We start from the raw sequence: 17,384 nt of genomic DNA, 5'->3' as shown, positions 1-17,384 counted from the left end.
TCGAACTCAGGTCTAACCGCTTGCGTTGTCGTGGGTAAGCCAGTGGGCGAGACCTAGGACCCCAGTCCTTACGAGGGGGTAACTTAGGCGATGACTCATGCCGCTGGACCTCGCAGCGCTGTAAAGACGACGAGCGTGAACGAGCCGCAGGTGGCTGACGCTCTACTTCCCTAGCCCTGCGTGGGATGAGCTGACGAAACGCAGCGGACTGCTGTTTCGCTGCTCGAAACTTCTCCATGACCGTAGTGACCGAATCTCCGATCAGAACGTCACTCGAAATGGAGGCGTCCAACAGAAAGGTCCTGTCCTTTTCCTTAATGTCATGGAGAGTGAGCCAAAGATGGCGCTCAGCTGACACTAAACCTGCCATGGACCTGCCCACTGCCCGAGCTGTGTGCTTGGTAGCCCTAAGCGCCAAGTCAGTAGCTCGTCTGAGCTCTTTAACGGCCTCTGGAGTCAGGCCTTCTCCCTCGTCCAGCTCCTTGAGCACATCTGCCTGATAAGCCTGGAGTACACCCATAGAATGGAGTGTGGCCTGCCCAGCGGCCATGTAAGATTTTCCGATCAAAGCAGAAGTAACCCTACACGGCTTGGATGGCAGCAGAGGGCGTGACTTCCAAGACGGAGCTGAATTTGGAGCGAGATGTGCTGCGAGAGTCTCTTCTACGGCCGGCATCGCCGCGTAGCCGTGATCCGCCATTTTAGTGATACGGATTAGTGACGCGTGCCGAAAAAGGTTGTTTCCAAGACCTTGAAACCTCGTGGTGGAGGTCTTGGAAAAAGAGGAGAGGCCTACGGGCTGAGACGGAGTGCGGCTGGACAAAAATCGATCGTCCAGTTTCGACTGGGTCTGATTTTTTGCGCCGGCTCGCTATCCCACTCTAACCCCAGCTTATCCACAACGCGTGTTACAACGTCTAATAGTTCGCTGTAAGACGGGGAGGTGCGTTTCTCCTGTCCACTCAGAGGAAGAGAATGGCACAATTCATCCAATAAATCCTCCGCATCGGAAGCCGCTGTGGACAGCACGTCTTCGTCATACGGCATACAACCGAAAGACATCGCATCGCGAGCTTCCGGGGTAGGCCGCAAATGATCATTGACAAAGACCACGGGATCCCCGTAGCGCTCCTTGAGCACTTGCACATGGCCTGGAGAGAGCGAGAGAAAAGGAGAGAACTCAGTTGACTCGCCCTCTAAGCGCCTCGGTTCGCATGCGTCACCCCAAGCGACCGTCTCGTGCGGCGCCTCGGCAACTGCAGAAATGGGATAGCGGGGGGTAGACGCGAGGCCTACTTTATTTGAGAAGGCCGCGAACCTCGAGCGCAGTGCTTTTAGCCGTAGGCTATCACAGTGTCGACAATCAGAAAGGCCACTAAGCGCCGCTTGGGCATGTTGTAGGCCCAAACATTGCACGCACCTGTCATGAGTGTCTCCTCCTGCGATGAACCTGTCACATGGCTCGATGCATCTCCTGTAGCTCATCCTGTCCGTTGAAGAGGAGTAAACTGTTCTTTAAAAGGAATTAGCTAACACAACAAAAAGAACGCTTTCCTACGGGCGACAGATGATTCGCTTCCTGAAGGAAATGAAATCTGATGAAAATAGCGCGCAGCACGCTATATAGCTCACCTACGTGCGCATTGGGGGCGGTGCTAAGTGCTATTTGGCCAATGAATTGGCGTGATGGTATAAGGGCTTCAGACATTCGGCCCATCGAAGTTGTTCCCAAAGCGATGACGTCATCGCAGCATCGAAGTGAGCCTATGAGAGGGAACACTTTTTTGCATGTCGAGTTCATTCCGGTCACATCTGCTTCCCAGTAGGCAATATAGTTTGCAACATTAAAAAGATGTATATCGAATTTTGTCTTTTTATACCACTATCTTCTTCCATTAAGCCTATGGGAGGAAAACTTTTAATGTGCAATTCATGTTGCGTTTATATTCTCATCTGCTTTCATACCTAGTAGGCTAACCTATACTTTATTAACAAATTGTATTAATAAATAAACCGAATTTGGGATTTTTACATCACTGTCTTCTTCCCTGATTACGTTTAGCATTTTCTTTAATGGTTTTCAATGGGTAACAAAACACTTAACATGCAATTTAGCACATTAATTGCTTTCATATTCTGGGCTATTCTGCTTGTCTGTAAATAGTAGCCTGCTATGCTTTATTAATAAGGGGTGTCCTCCAGTGTCACTGTTTTAGTAGGATACATTAACCGTTTTTGGCACTGTCCGCGGCCACACCCCGCGCTAGTGGTACACCCACAACGCAAATTGCAGAAAAAAAATGGAAAAATAGAAAATCATTTCTGAAGTCACAATTTAGCAAAAGTAAAATTGAAAAAATCGAGAAAATGGCCATTATTCATTTATGAAGCAGCTGAAAAAAATGAATGTTTAATTTTTTTTATTTTTGCATTTGCACCGTATAAGGTCTGAAAATCGAATTGTGAAGCGTTACACAGACCCAAAACACACAATATTTTTACACTTTTGTGAATAATTAGCCTACCTGTCAGGGTCTTTGGGAAAACCGATTAAAGGCAAGATTTTTACTGTCACACTGATAGTTTTTGCAGTGGATTGCCCAACATTGCGTTCTTTTATTCCACTTTGACCTCTCTTTCCTTGGTATTCTGTCTGTTCTTCTTCTTCGTTGGAGTTTTACGGCAGTTGGCATGTTGCATTAATGCCATCTGCTGTCTCACTTTAACTTACTATATCTTAATTAAATTCGTCCTTCCAGTCCAGTCCTCCTCAGAAAATTAAACAAATATCTCCATCCTTGGTCATTATTTCCATATGTTACTATATTTTTAACATTAGGCTATGATCTACTATACCTATTTCCCGTAACTGATTCTTGAACTCTTGCCTTTCTTGTATATATTTCTTACATGATATAAAGATGTGCTGACATTCATCACATAGTCCTGTCTGTATTTTCCTATAACATGAAGAGTTTTGTTTAGCTTGCAATGTCCAATCCTGTCTATTTACCGGTATTATGACGTGTTCCTTCCTTTTATTTCCCTTTCTTACTTTCCATACCTAGCCTATCATATTTTGTATCATGTAGCTACAGATGTCTCCCTTTGATTTCATTATCCCACTGCTGCTGCCATTTTTGCATTATCTTTTTCCATACTAAACTCTTCCCTTCTGTTTTTGATAATTTAATTTTGACGTCAACATCTTCTTTTGCCAGTCTGTCTACTTTCTCACTTCCCTGGATGCCCACATGCGCTGGCACCCATGTAGGCTATGTGATGTTTTTCCATTGCCTGCTTATTCTTGAGTTTGTAAATACAATCTCATAAAGTAATTCCTGATGGTTTCTAGTTACACCAGACTTTATACTCATGAGGGCAGATACAGAATCAATACATATTACAACGTTGTCCCATTTGGATTGATTGTGTCTGTTTCTGTGTATCTGTGCTTGTTATTCAGTTGGAATTTTCACTCCAAAATGGCGGCCGCGCTACCGAAGCGCCACCTAGTGAAGAAGAAATGGAATATTCTTTATATTCCATATAAATTCCATTATATTCCAGATATTGGAATATACATTTTCTTATTGAGATTTCTGTACTTGTCTTTTTTTTCCCCATAATGCTTTTTAAAAATTGGTGATATTGTGTCATATCACCATGCATAAAGTATGGTGAATATAGGCTTTTTTTTAAAGGCCTAGTACATGTCCCAGATTACAAGTGACCTGTCCCATATTATCAAATTCAGACAGAATTTTTTTTTGCCACACACACACACACACACACACACACTCAGGCACGCCCATGCTCATTCTTGCTCTCATCTCCACCTGTTTGTCATCACAATCAGTGTGCGGGCTGCTTTTCCAGAGAGGACACCTGTTTCCACTCTGATCTATTAGTCACTCTATTTCTAGTGTTTGGGCTCACTGTTCTCTGTCGGATTATTGTGTGTCATGCATACTGTATTGTTTGGCCCTTCAGGTTGATACTACCAGAGTTCTTACCATGTCTTGTCTTGCTTAGTGTGCTGTGCTCGTCTTAGTGTTCTCTCTGTCCGGTGGCTGCTTCCAGTGAGCCCAGCCCATACAAGCTCTCTCCAAGACGGGAGTCCTCGGAACCAGACCATCCTCGGTCGATTTGAGTTTCATCCAGTTCTGTGTCATCAGACGACAGACTGCCTGGTTTTGTGTCTTCAATAAAGAGACTGATTCTAACTGACTGCATTTGCACGTGGATCCTTTACAGCACCGTAGTGACAGAATAATCCGACCAAGGATGGATCCAGCAAGGGAGGAACCTATCCGATCAGCGGTGGAGATTCAGGGAGTCATGCTCGGCAGACATGAGGAGGAGTTGTCCGCCGCCCGTCACGCAGTGGAGAGTTTGACCGCACAGGTGACAGATTTATCTTCTCGTCTTCTACAGCTCTACCGAGAACCCACAACGTATTACGGCAGAGCTTTTCTGACTCGATGTGAGGTTGTCTTTTCTCTCCAGCCTCAGACTTATGCGGGAGATTCCGCCCGGATCGCCTTTGTACTTTCGCTGCTCACGGGGCGAGCTCGCACAGACTCCTTGCTGTGGTCGTTTCGAGCTCTTCAAGGAGGAGATGATCAAGATATTCGACCGATCCGTTTTCTGTCGCGAAGCTGCGCGCCTTCTCGCTGTGCTTCATCAGGGCAGAAGGTCTGTCGCTGATTTCGCCATTGAGTTCCGGACGCTGGCGACCACATGCGAGTGGAATGAACCTGCTTTGGTCGCTCGCTTTCTGGAGGGACTGAATATGGATCTTAAGGAGGAGATTTATGCGCGTGGACCGCCGACACCGCTGGATGAGCTTATTGAACTGGGCATTCGTTTGGACCGGTGCTTCGAGCAGCGGAGGCGGGTTCGAGCTTCTAGTTAAAGACCACCAGAGACGCCAGCTGTGGAATATTCTCCTCTCAGATCTGATCCTGAGCCTATGCAGCTGGGGGTGGGGTGGGGTGGGGTGGGGGGTTCGCATTTCTGTGGAGGAACGACAACGGCGGATTCTGAACCGCCTCTGTCTCTACTGCGGCGCGGCCGGGCGTTTCGCCGCTTCGTGCGTGTTAAAAGCCAGAGCTCGCCAGTAGAGGGAGGAGTACTGGCGAGCGCAACTGTCATCCCCTCTTCACCCAGGTCTCATATGACCGTCTCTGCTGTTCTTCGATGGGCTGGTTTTTCCGTTGCGGGCCCAGCACTCATTGGTTCGGGGGCAGAGGGCAATTTTATTGATGAGAGATGGGCTAGCGAACGGGGGATCCCTCTGCTGGACTTGAAGGACACTACCACCGTTGTTGCCCTAGATGGGAGGGTACTTCAGTTCACCGTATCACCCGCCTGGTGAGCCTTACCATCTCAGGAAATCACAGAGCGACTATTTATTTTGTTTCCCAGTCCCCGTTGCAGCACCGTAGTGACACCAACGAAATCCGTATCATCTGGTGTGCGTCTCCAAGCAAGTGGTGTTTAGTTAGTGAACGAATCTGCGGCTTTGAACGATTCGGAGAGTCCGTGATTTAATAACCCATTAATTTTTTTGCTTCATTACTGAATGAATGGCGCGACGCCTGGCTCATTAAGACAGCGACTTGCCGCCACCTATTGGCGGTTTTATTTTTAAGTCTACAAGTGGGCTATTACTTCGATTTGCCATTTATTGCTTTATTTATTATATTAATACACTTAATGTTAAGAATATGATACAAGATCTTTGCCTCTATAAAGGTTAAAAAAAAGCACCTGTAAATCAATTTAGTGGGGCAAATATTGTCCTTTAACCCACAGGTGCTCCTCATTTGGGAGTCACACTTGTGATCAACACGGTCAAAAACTTTTGACCGGACACCTGAAATGTAACTTTTTTTTTTTCGCCCCCGTAAAATCAATGTAATTTGTTCAATATTTTGAGAACTTCATGGCTTCAATTTTGAGATTCAGTAATTGATGAATTTCTGCCCATTGAAATTAAAAAAAATAAAATATATATATATTTATATTACTTTTCAATGAATGCAGTATTTCATGTTAAAATAGTCAATGCCTTTTAAAATCCCATTTTTGAAGCCAGATTAGTGCCATCTGGTGGGAGTAAAATAAGAAAAACATCTGCAATTCCATGGTTAAGCCCATAGATTCCTATATAGCTCTATATAAAAGGCCTATAAATTCTCTAATTGTTTTAAAACGTAAATACTTATTTTTATTAAGTTGTGGGTTTGTATATATTTAGACCTTCTCAAAGACAACTTTTTGTAAAGGTTTAGATTTTTGGTTTGAAATGCTGATTTGAAGCGTCAGCGTTTGAATTATTACTACAGTCAGACCTGAACACAGAGAAAGCATTTTGTTACACAAAACATTCAAATTCTATAAAAATGTAACAAATGAACAAATGTTTTCAGAGCTTAATCCTTCTGGGTTTGATCTGATTTCAACCTCTTATCTCAGTTTTCTGACTCATTTTGGCAATATGGTTATAGCCATACCAATTCATTTGAGTGTATGTTTGTGTGTGCAAGTGAGTGTCGGTTTTGCACTCTTGATGTTTTAGAGTGTAACCCCTTCCTTGATGAGAGAAAGCATTTTGTTACACAAAACATTCAAATTCTATAAAAATGTAACAAATGAACAAATGTTTTCAGAGCTTAATCCTTCTGGGTTTGATCTGATTTCAACCTCTTATCTCAGTTTTCTGACTCATTTTGGCAATATGGTTATAGCCATACCAATTCATTTGAGTGTATGTTTGTGTGTGTGCAAGTGAGTGTCGGTTTTGCACTCTTGATGTTTTAGAGTTTCACTCTGTCATTGCTTTTTTCTGCATTGTCAGATTTGTAGATTCTACATACAAAAATTCTCAATGTTTGTAACTACAGCATTACTGTGTGGTAAAATGCATGTTTCTTCATTGATGGAAAATGTGATAAATCTAATGTCCCACACAATGTTCTTAAAAAAAAAATCTTGTAACAAAGGGAAATGACAAACTCAAATGAATTCTGCAACAAAAGTGAAACTGTTTAACTGGGAGAGCATTACTATAAACCATTTGAGATTAATCCTAGGAAAGGAAGTTCAGTGTGAAATGCAGAATTTGCAGTACTGATTCTGAGAATAGCTCGTCAAAAGAACATGTTAACGCGGATAAAGCTGTGAGATAGATTTGAGGAAGTGTCATTTTGTAGAAGCAAAGATGAAACATCTCATCTTTGTACAGAGTACAAGCAGATGCTAAGTTGTTTGTTTAAACCTATAAATTAATTATTTAGGTACTGTAGCACTTTTAGCTATAAACTGGTGTGCAGTCGATAGAAGGCAGGTGACTGTGCACAATGACAGTGAAAACTTCTTAGTGGGTATACTTATCATAGTAATTAAATAGCTTTCATAAATCTTTACAGTTATAGTCTAGTGTACTTCTGTGATCTGTATATATCAACAGTGACACTGTTCTGAATCGTCTGTTTCCACACTGACATAGTCCGGTTCAGAGTCATCCTGATCTACAGTAACAATCCTGATCAGACTTTACACCTTCATGATCACCATCATCCATATCTACAAGCTCATAGTCATCTTCAGCGCTCTCTTCATTCTGGTTATTATGGAGCACATCTTGCATAATTACGCCATCTTTGGATACAAAGTACATTGAAAAAAAACCCTTACTTTTTACTATTATGGTAAGATGTTTCAGCATGTATATTTGCAGGCAACCAAAATATATGTTCATTATATATACCCCATTAAGTTTGGTCAGAAATCTTGGTGTAATCTTTGATGACCAGCTGACTTTCAAAGACCACATTGCAAAAACTGCTAGATCTTGCAGGTTTGCAATGCATTGTACAACATCAGAAAGATCAGGCCCTTCCTAACGGAGCATGCTGCACAACTTCTTGTCCAGGCCCTTGTCATTTCTAGGCTAGACTACTGCAATGCTCTTCTGGCTGGACTTTCATCAAGCACAATCAAACCTCTACAAATGATTCAGAATGCAGCGGTATGACTGGTCTTTAACGAGTCCAAAAGAGCCCACGTCACATCTCTCTTTATCTCCCTGCACTGGCTGCCGTTTACGGCTCGCATCAAGTTCAAGACACTGATGCTTGCATATAGAACAGCCACAGGCTCAGCTCCCTACTTCCATTCACTACTATGAATCTACATCCCCTCCAGAAGTCTGAGATCCACTAGTGAGCGACGCCTCGCGGTACCATCACAAAGAGGCACAAAATCACTTTCCAGAACATTTTCGTTTACCGTTCCTGGCTGATGGAATGATCTTCCAACCCCTACCCAGAATGCTGAATCCCTGACAATTTTCAAGGGACAGCTGAAAACTCACCTCTTTCGTCACTATCTGACTTCCTCCTAAAATATATATTTTTCTCTTTTCTTTCATCTTTCTCTGTCTAGCTTGTACTTATTTGAACTTGAAACTTAGTAAGACGAGGACAGCTGAAAACTCACCTCTTTCGTCACATTCTGACTTCATCCTAAAAAAAAAATGTTTTAAATCTTTTTCTCTTTTCTTTCATCTTTCTCTGTCTAGCTTGTACTTATTTGAACTTGAAACTTAGTAAGACGAGCACTTCCTGTGTCTATTTGCCTCTTTAAGATGAATCGCTTGATGTATTCCCCAATTGTAAGTTGCTTTGGATAAAAGCGTCTGCTAAATGAATAAATGTAAATATAAATCATTCTCACATTATGAACAGGTGTATATTTGGATTTCCTTTCATTTTTCTCCTCCTCAATAAGAGAATTAAATTGATAATTTATGTATTTCAGTATACCTTTCTCAGTCTCAACTGTCTGTAACACGTGTTAGTCTTGTATTTTTGTTTTATTTAATTTATGAATTTTTTTAAAAAGCTTACACACAGACTTGACCAGTATAAGTTGCTTTGGATAAAAGCGTCTGCTAAATGAATAAATGTAAATATAAATCATTCTCACATTATGAACAGGTGTATATTTGGATTTCCTTTCATTTTTCTCCTCCTCAATAAGAGAATTAAATTGATAATTTATGTATTTCAGTATACCTTTCTCAGTCTCAACTGTCTGTAACACGTGAATTTTCAAAATAATTATAGTGTAGTTACAAGCCGAGGTCTCTATACGTTACTGCCGCGTTACATTGCTGACAGAATGCAGTGTTTTATAATCTAGATTGTAAAAAGGGTGTAGCACACGCACTGACCTGTGCCAGTGGGTTTAGAGAGCTGTTCTCCCGCGCAATAGAGTGCGGCGCGGGACAAGATCATAGAATGTATAAAAAGGACAAGATGGGCGAGTGCGGGGGCGGGCGTGTAGGGATGCGGGACAATAAAATGTTTTACGGGACTCCTGCAAAATAGAAATATCTAAACATAAAATATCTAAAACAAATAAATTGTTATTCATCTATTGCACAAAAGCAACAAGAACTAATATAAAATGAAAACGATTAACAGGCGCAAGCATAGGCAGAGTTTCTATTTAGGCTATAACACGTGTTTGCAGCGTTGCGCAAAGTTGATTTCTGGAACTGAAAACTTTCAGTGCTGAAATTTGCGTGCTCACGAATCCTCTCATTATAACACACGAATTGCACATTACGTAATACATAATAGACATCATGAAAGATTCATTATGCATATATTCATTGTGTTATAACAGAGCTTTTTGAGACTGCGATGAACTGAGATGTCATCTTTTTAGAGATTATAAATAGATAGCGCTTTTAAAAGGAGTAATCAGTTATCAGTCATTTAAATACATTTTCTTGCCCAACACTGGACTAGACACACAGACAAGACTTGAGCTGTATAATGACACTATTGACTTGTTGATGGTGTGAGAAATTATAGAGATAGTTTTTGTTACAACTATTTTAAATGATTTTAGTTTACTGAACAGCTCATTTTCATGAAGCAAATAAAAATAGTTTAGAGCAGTCAACTTTTTGGTGAATGTCATGTAAACACAAACATACAGATAAATCAACATGTAGCCTATCCGTATCAACATGTATGAGGAGAACTAATACCAGAACTAATATCGCTAGTACTAGAACTAAGTTACTTTCTTGTATTAGCAAATACTTTTTAGTTCAGTTTCAGAAAAAAAAAGTAAAAGCTCAGCGAAAATCTGAGAAATGATGGCACAATAATAAAAAGATTGCACAACCAACCATTCAGTTATAATCTTTAAGCTGTTTTAAAGATGAAATATTACTGTGATATCAACATTGTGACATGCTGTACTATAGGAAGACTATTATCATTATATTGTCATCTTTAATTTCCATCTGTTATGAACAATAGAAAGTGCAAGAATTGAAAATGTATTTTACCCAATATCAAAGTGAGAAGAGAAGGTCTTGGCATCGTGATGCTTGCGTTGTTTTAAAATGAGGTTACTTCCTGATTGGTGAGAAGAGCTGATGATGCTTTGGTAAACTGCAACGTAAACTATGTGTAAGTTAGGAACTGATACGTCCATCAATCTATTCTGTGCCCTAAACATAATCTTGAACCGAGTCAGAGTTACATCCTCATGTTCACCCTAATCCATATCTACAAGCTCATAGTCATCCTCAGTGTTCTCCTCATTCTGGTTATTATGGAACACATCTTGCATATTACAGTTCCCTATCGAAAGGTAACTCCTGTTGCATCGTCATTGACGACTGCTTGGGGAAACTCCTGTTTTCTCTGTTACTGAAGCCTGATTTGTTAACATTTATGTAGTTGCACAAACCAATGGCGCTTGAGCCCGCCAGAGGGGTCGGAGCCAACTGCCATATAAGTCGGCCCAGAGCGCCATTTCATCTGAATCTCCTCCTTCAGTGACGAGACCATCTCTTCGCTGACTCTGCGACGAAGCAAGAAGCCGAAGGACTCCATGTCCTTGATGGCATCTGACGCTGACGAGTGGGCGTGTTCTGGCGAAGAGCCTGAAGCTCCCCCTCCATCTCAGTCTATGCGGCCCAACGTGCTGCAAATTCGCCCCGAGGACTGGTTTCTGTCTGTGGATCTGAAAGACGCTTACTTTCACATTCCAATAGTGCCCCGTCATAGACTGTTCTTGAGATTCGCCTTCGAGGGAGTGGCCTATCAGAATACGGTCCTACCATTTGGTCTGTCCCTGGCCCCCCACACTTTCACGAAGTGCATAGATGGGGCTCTTTCCCCTCTAAAACAGATGGGAATCTGCATATTGAACTACCTCGACATTTGGCTAGTACTCGCCGACTCGGCAGCGGCAGCTTATCACTCACAGGTCATTGTTGCTCAACCACCTAGAGCATCTTGGGCTTAAAATCAATCCAGCCAAGAGTTTTCTGATTTCCAGACAGTGAGTGTCCTTTCTGGGATCAGTCATAGACTCTGTAAGGATGCAAGCTTGGATTACGCCAGAACGCTCCCTGACTATCCAGCGAGCGGCGGCGTCTTTCAGGCTGGGGACTGCATGTCCCCTGAGGGCATTTCAGAGGATGCTCGGCCTCATGGCGGCGGCCTCCTCGGTCATTCCCCTGGGCCTGCTTCACGTGCGGCCCCTTCAGCTTTGGCTGAAAGACCGCGTTCTGTCGGACAACATGACAGTGGGGGCCTATATTAACCGCCAAAGCGGCCTCAGGTCACGTCCCCTTCACAGGATGACTCGACGTCTCCTGCTTTGGGCACAGAGAGAACTCCTCTCACTACAAGCGGTTCATGTGACGGGCACAATGTAACTCCAGGGGAATGAAGGCATGGTTCAGATGATCTGGTCAGTTTTTGGCAGGGTAGAGGTTGACCTCTTTGCCTCCGAAGACAACTATCACTGCCCAATCTATTTTTTGAGACAGCGGGATGCTCTGGCCCACGATTGACCCAACACCCGCCTGTACGCCTTCCCTCCGATCGCCCTGCTACCCCAGGTTATCAGGTGAGTCAGGGACACAAAGTGCTCTCTCCTCCCCGTGGCTTCTCTCTGAATAGGTACACTATAATTACAAAAAAGTTACGTTGTAACTTCTGTTTACTTACACTGTACGTTGCGGGTTGTAATCTAAAGCATTACCGAAAATTCTGTAGATTGTTCATGTAATTCACTATTCTCTCTCAATCTCAACACTTCAGCTGGTAGGAAGTAATGGCTCAGTATTATTTTATGTTCATAGGGTTTCAGTGGTGCTTCTATATTGACATTAAATTGCTTAGATGCTGTTCTTTCTAATTCATAACAAAAAGGTTTATGACTTTTTAGAAATGATCCTCAGTGTGTGACCACTAAAAGCTCCGAAAAAATATTTGCTACCCTAACCGGTTCAGGCAATGACAAGGATACAGAGCATCAGGTTCACAGTGTTGCCAGGATTGTGGTGTGCACATCAGGCACGTGCACACATAGACATCAAAGGGGGCTTGAGCAACTGCCCCTTTTCTTCCTCGAGAGAAAGTGCCCTTTTTTTCTGGGGAGTTTTATTATTATTGTTATTTTAATAAATTAATATATGTATATGTGTGTGTGTGTGTGTGTGTGTGTGTGTTTCTGCGCACAGCTTTCCCTGTCAAACAAATAAAAAATCCAAATATCAGGTCGGGTCAGGTCAGGAAATGTTGAGACGCTGTCGAGTTCCGATGCCTTTCTCCCCTCCGCGTAGCACAGCAGTGTAGCACACATTGATCGGCACATGCGCATCACAAACAGGCAGAGAGCCACAGAAGTGAAGCCCTCCCTCGCTTTCCAGTTGTGTTTGTCATGGTGTGGAGGTGAGTGGTGATGAACAAAAGACTAAGCTACCTGTGCCTCGAATTTACAGCTAATTATCAAAAAGGCAAAAGGCAAATAAAGTTAATTTGTCTTACTAACATCCATGACTCTGAGCAACATAACGGTGTTTCGTTCCTGAATGAATCATCCGTTTAAATGATTCGGTTCAATCGCAATGACTCACTTATTAACAGTAACTTGCTGCCGGTTTTAATTTCACATTTAAAATATATATATTTTAAATATAATTTCAGATATCAGTATTCAACGTTTAATGTTTAAAATATCAAAACAGTATTAATGCATTTGTAACTGCAGGTTAAAGCAAATTAATGTCCTGCATTAAACAGTGTGTAAATGCATCTAAATGCCAGTTCAGATGTAGCTTCTGTGTTTTCTCTGCATTGCAAAGATTCATTTTGTCAATACTGATTTCATTTGCTTGTTAACAGCCCAAATGACTTATTATTCTAATTGACTGATTCAAGTTAAACATTTGACTGAAAAGATGATGCACACTTTTCGAAAAATGGCTTTATAAAGGTAAAATGCCCATAAAAGGTAATAATCAATTTAAACTTATTGGAAAAGATTAATTTTTATCACTGCTGTGAACTGATCACCACACAGAATATGCAGAATATCAAAAACTTTAGGAGTCAGCTGTCCACGGTAGTCCTTATCAACCTTATCCTTATCAGATATCAGCACAATAACACACTCAGCTAAATATAGTCTAATTATCGTTACTGATAATATCCAAGAAAATATCGAGATATATTTTTTGTCAATATCGCACACCCCTAATTTATTTAACGTTTTGTTTAGAATTTTAAAAAAATAAATATGAGAAGTGTCCGCTTGAGCCCCTGCCCCTCAACATGTCTGTGCACATCCCTGGTGCACATTAGAGAAGTGAAAGATGCACTGTAGTCACATTTACCACAATAAACCACAATGACTTCAGTGCTGAACAGCATTGTAGTGGTGGTGATAACGCCCTTCAATGTCAGAGAGGAAGAAGAAGGCGTTGTTGAACAGGAGGATGTCATGTGGCCATGCTCTGAGAATGTTATTAATATTACAAATATTCTAACAAACAAAGAAATTGCAGCTTTGTAACTCACCGCTGAAAAAACTAAATCACAAATAAAAACCCAGCATGATCAGAAACACACAAAACAGAAGTGTTTATTAAACATTACTCTTATCATCCAGAGACCTGACACAACAGAAACATTTGTGTGCGTTTGACTTTACAACAGCTGTTACATGTCACAGTCTTCAGCGTGTGGGCCACCAGATGACTGTGTTCTGGGAGCACATGGCTTGTGTTGTGTTTGTCTGTTGCCATGTGCTCTCTCCTGTCGATTGTCTTGCCCCTCCCATCTTGTTACCTCGTTATAGTTTAAGTTGATCCACCTGTGTCTCCCTCGTTTGGTTCCCATTTATTCTCCTGGTGTCTGTCATCCTGTGCTGATCCGTCATTTTTCATTGTGTGTGTTTCGTGTCTGCATGTGTGCAGCTTTAGGCCTGCCTGTCTGTTTTTCCCCTTCGGGGTGGTTTGAGTTTGTTTTTGTTTCATTTTTTACTAAAATAAAAGTACCATTTCTCCAGCGATTGAGTCCTCGCTTCATCTCCCCGCACGCACCGTGACAGAACGGATCAGCCACATGGGGACTCAGCGGAGAATGGGCTCACCCCGACTACAGGTCTCTACTCTCTCCAGCCCCCTCTACCAGCGCATGCTCCAGCTGGAGACCCTGAGCTTCCTCCGGCAATGAGGGACCGAGCTGAGGGAGTTTGCCGGGGAGTTTAAGAAGGCTGCAGAGGGGCTGGGCTACAATGACTCTGCACTAAAGGACTTATTAAATTATGCCCTTGATGAGCCCATTAGCCCCTGGAGCATGCTAGGGTGCAAGCATGTATCCTTCGAGAGGTTTGTGGCACGTTCTTCAGCTAAGGGGGCTGCAGCGCCTCCTATGATGGCCGACCAGGCTGCAGTGCCCCCGAAGGTGGCCAACGAAGCTGCCGCGCCCCCAGTGGCAGCCGAAGAGGTGGCAGCGCCCCCAGAGGCGGCCGAAGAGGTTGCAGTGCTCCCGGTGGTGGCCGAAGAGGTTGCAGCGCCCCCGGAGGCGGCAGACGAAGCTGCAGTGCCGCCCTCTCGGAAACGGAGGAGGGGGAAGAGGAAGAATGGGTCCGCCTCACCACCCCTAGAGGTGGCCAAAGAGGCTGCAGCGCCCCCGAAGGTGGCTGAGGAAGCTGCAGCGCCCCCAGAGGCGGCTGATGAAGCTGCTGCACTCCCGGTGGTGGCCGAAGAGGCTGCAGTGCCCCCGAAGGTGACCGAGGAAGCTGCAGCGCTCCCTGGAGCATGCTAGGATGCAGTCAGGAATCGTTTGAAGGGTTTGTGGAATTCCTGGCACGTTCTTCAGCTAAGGGGGCTGCAGCACCTCCCGTGATGGCCGACAAGGCTGCAGCGCCCCCGAAGGTGACCGAGGAAGCTGCCGTGCCCCCAGTGGTGGCCGAAGAGGGGGCAGTTCCCCCAGAGACGGCCGATGAAGCTGCAGCGCTCCCGGTGGTGGCTGACGAGGTTGCAGCGTCCCCGGAGGTGGCAGAGGAAGCTGCAGTGCCACACTCTCGGAAACGGAGGAGGGGAAGGAGGAAGAATGGGTCCGCCTCGCCACCCCTAGATGTGGCCAAAGAGGCTGCAGCGCCCCCGAAGGTGGCTGACGAAGCTGCTGCGCCCCCAGAGGCGTCTGATGAAAATGTGTGCAGCTTTAGGCCTGCCTGTCTGTTTTTCCCCTTCGGGGTGGTTTGAGTTTGTTTTTGTTTCATTTTTTTACTAACATAAAAGTACCATTTCTCCAGCGATTGAGTCCTCGCTTCATCTCCCCGCACGCACCGTGACATTAAAGGGTTATGAAATGACTTCTTCCTTTTTTTTTATATATCAAATTAAAGCTCTTGATGAGTTCTTTCTACTGCCAAAAGGACATAAGTGAATTCTTAATAATTTTGGAGTCATTCATTAGAAACCAAAAGACTTAACTCTGAACATACTAAGCTTGTTGGTTTTTGTTTTAGCCCTCCTGTAAAGTTGGTGAAATGTCACTTACGCCCTTCTGGTTCTCATCCCTCATGATGTTCTCATAGTTTGTCTGAGCAATAGCAGGCAGCGCTCCAACATATAACAGCTGTGCCTCCAACAATCTGAGTTCGATTCACCAACAATTCTGTGTTTTTCTGTCAATATGGGGTGCTGTGTGTACATTAATGAGGAAAAAAATGAACTTAAATGATTTTAGCAAATGGCTGCAATATAACAAAGAGTGAAAAATTTAAGGGGGTCTGAATACTTTCCGTACCCACTGTATATCTCTTCAGGACATATGCTTTACAGCCTGTAAGGGAAACAGGTCAGTTTAGCTCAAAGGGAATCATTTATGTTTTAATAGGGAATTTGGACAGAATCACTGTTTTACGACTGATCACTGAGTCGGCCAGTGATTCATTGAATGAGCCATATAACATCAACTTTGCAATGGATATTAAAATCTAAAATATAGTGAAAACACTATTAATTAGCACAGTAACAAGATCGGCAGTTTAAGACATTAACTTGTAAGCACAAAGCACAAGATACTTCTATGTGAATGTATGTACTTCTATGTATGCTTTTCAATATGAATAAGACTTTATTGGATAAATCTAAGACAATATAAACTAATCTAACACATGCACTCACACATTCATACAAGTAGCAGGAAGAGAGACAGTGAGGAAAGAATGAGTTTAAGAGAATGAAAATGTGAAATCCCAAGTTTATAGCAATATGTGCAATTGCATAGACCTGAACAACCATCAGTCACTTAATTAACCCTCGCATTGAGTTCCTCAATGAGGTTAAAATTTATATTAAATGCACCAGTTCAGCTAGAATCTGGAGGTACTTGCATTGCCTGTGTAAGGGGTTCCCTTGTCTCCTTTCAGAAAAGGGGGTTTCCCGAGGTTGCTGATTGGCTGGAAGTTCAGTAGTCCTTGAAGTGATTTCTTGGAAAGCCAATGGTTGGGCGTTGGCTGAAGATGCGGAGTTGTGGGCTGGTTGAAGTTTTGAGGAGGTCACAGACTCGAGGTGAACTCGGAGACACGGCCTTAACTTAACTCAAAACTTAACTCAGAACATTAAACTCTCAACTGAAAGAAAAGAAACTAAAGTAGAAACCAGCAAGAAGAGTGACGAGACTAGATGGCGTTTCTCCTCATGGTTTTAGAGGAGCAGCTGGCGTGTAAACCAGAGCACACTCAAAGAGCGCTAAAAAGCAGTGGCAAAAAGGAAAGGAAAAAAACCTAAAAGCATGACTAAAAGCAGTGACTAAAAGCATGACTTAATGGTGTCCTGAGTATTTAAACCGGGCTGTTGGACACATCCCAAAATGTGTCTTGGCGAATTAGACATTGTCTTAGCTAGGGGTGTTGCAATGTTTCTCCTTCCAATACATAAATCAACATGTTATCTGATCAGTAACATGGTCCGAATTTTTCCGCTCTTGCAGAGTATAATTTGGACATGATTTCTATAACCAGAATATAATATATTTTAC

The sequence above is a fragment of the Sinocyclocheilus grahami genome, unplaced genomic scaffold (genome assembly GCF_001515645.1).
Source record: "Sinocyclocheilus grahami isolate Dianchi unplaced genomic scaffold, SAMN03320097.WGS_v1.1 scaffold49.1, whole genome shotgun sequence".
Lineage (NCBI taxonomy): Eukaryota > Metazoa > Chordata > Actinopteri > Cypriniformes > Cyprinidae > Sinocyclocheilus > Sinocyclocheilus grahami.
Note: the sequence above shows the minus strand (reverse complement) of the source record.